At 42.1% G+C, this 2129-nt stretch overlaps 1 protein-coding gene across 1 annotated transcript in view; it reads right to left on the reverse strand.

Annotated features, from left to right (window-relative positions):
- tecta (tectorin alpha) overlaps window positions 1-2051 on the reverse strand; it is a 33447-nt gene extending 31396 nt beyond the window's left edge. Inside the window, exon 1 of the mRNA XM_035434078.1 lies at window positions 481-2051. The gene's annotated coding sequence lies outside the window, so the exon portion shown is untranslated. The remainder of the gene's footprint in view (window positions 1-480) is intronic.
- Window positions 2052-2129: the final 78 nt, after the last annotated feature.

Consider the following 2129-nt stretch of genomic DNA (forward strand, 5'->3'; position numbering starts at 1 on the left):
AATACCACATACTAACTCTAAAAGAGAGGGAGAAAAAAAAACAAGGTCCCAAAAGGCTTGCTTCTCCGAACCAGCTCATCCTATGTTGGATCAGTGCCAGGGACGTGCCTTGATGGAGAAGACATGGGAGATGGGGGGTGATGGATCAATAGACACCCGTTTCTCACACTGCTGACACACTAGGCCCCGTTAGCTTTACAGGAAAGACACAATGGTGAGAGGATAAGGCTGCAGTGACTCAGCCCGCCTAAATAGCCAAGTGAGAGTATGGAATTGTGCTGTTGGCAACACATATAGACCTGGAATTTGATTATAATATTGATCAGCACATTGGACTTAAGATTGTAAACAATTTTTTAAAGTTATTTTATTGAAATTACATGATAGGACTGCAAGGTCTTTTATTTTTTTATTACCCCTGGATTCAGTGACCCCACCACCCCCCCACAAGGACCACAGCAATACGTATACCATTACTACCTCTATGACCTCACAAGATGATTCGTGGGCATCTGTCTGCAGTCAGTAAGTTCTTAATTTCTGAAAAAATAAAAGGCGTCAACATTATTTTTGGTGTTAAGAATTTCTCTGTTGGCCGAATTCTTACTAACCCACTTACCTGTTCTAAGCATGAGAAACCAAATCGCCTCAATGGCCAATGGAGAGATCCTATGAGATAATGACACATATATCCAGCTTACTCTGTGCTGTGGTCCCATCAATCTTGACCTTTCAAAGAGAGGTCCTGGGCTTCCATTCAGGTAGGTTCAGACTGGAAGCCATCCAATCCCCAGTTTGTAACCCCTGATTTCCAGTGGCTAACCCCTCTGGCCCAACAGTTGGCCTTGCCCAGCACTGCTCTCTTCTGTTCCACAATACAGATCTCCCTCCAGGTAACCCAAACCTTCTTCCAGACGACTCCTTCTCTTTGGTGCACAATGGGCTCTGTTCAGCACTCCGTGCCCTTGCTCCAACTCCACAATGCCAGGGCGTATCAGGATACCAGCTGGCCAGGTTCGCCTTCCAGAGAGGTCTTGAGTATGGCACAAGGAGTAAAGAGCTACTTTAACCTTGACCTTGCATGTGTAGTCAATCGCACACCTTCCTTGCCCATTCACATCTACCATGTACCATTTCATGAGGTTGTCTTCAGCCGGTAACAGTGGGACAGGCAGCTAGTGGCTGAGCGGGCTCTGCAGATCTGTTCGCTGGGCACTGTTCAAGCTTGCTGAGTTCAGAGTTTAAGAGACGAAAAAATGGTGATGGCCAATTGACTTTGTTGTTCACTCCCACTGACAGGTTTTCACCACCACCAGAGCTGAAGGTCACCAATTAAGCTGTTTATTTTTTAGCCAAGTCGGTGCAATGAACTGACCATTCCCAACTGGAGAAGGTCCAGATGGAAGACCACTTGGACCTCACAGCAGCACTGGCTTAGCTGGCTATACCAGCTGAAATCAGATGTTTTAACACAGCAAAATTATATAAGATGACTCTCCTCTATAAAGGACAGTCTATAAAGTACAAATGACTAATGTACAGTATGCATGCTGGCATTAATAATTTCATGAATTGTGAGGGCCTAAATACTTCAAAGGAGAAGTTACATTACAGTTTTTAGAGTATTATTTAGACCTAATCTACCCAACAGTCACCTTGCATTAACTTAGTGTACTTAAAGAATAACAGTAATTTGAATTTTTCCAACACATCCTATGAAAAAACCAAAACCTTTGTTTCTGTCCAACTCTCAACGAATTTATCCTACGAACATTTACTGTCCATCTAGCCAATATAACGGAAGTCATAGAACTCCACTGTTGTCCAAAAAAGTATAAAATAGTCCCCATAGCTGCACTTTCTGAAAATGAAAATATGTCTTTTGGGGATATATTTAATGACTATTTACTTAAAGTTGCACGCTGGTTTCCTGGTTGAACACTACACGGGGTAGGAAAATGTCGAAAAGTACTGAGAATTGGACAGAAAAATGTTTGGTTTTTGGTTATTTTCATAGGATATGTTGACGATACTGAAGAAATTTAATTACTGGTGTTACCCTTTATAAAAGATTTTTCAAAATGAACACTATGAGAGATTTGTGAAATGAAGTAAGCACACAAAACAGG

The sequence above is a fragment of the Anguilla anguilla genome, chromosome 9, assembly GCF_013347855.1.
Source record: "Anguilla anguilla isolate fAngAng1 chromosome 9, fAngAng1.pri, whole genome shotgun sequence".
Classification (NCBI taxonomy): domain Eukaryota; kingdom Metazoa; phylum Chordata; class Actinopteri; order Anguilliformes; family Anguillidae; genus Anguilla; species Anguilla anguilla.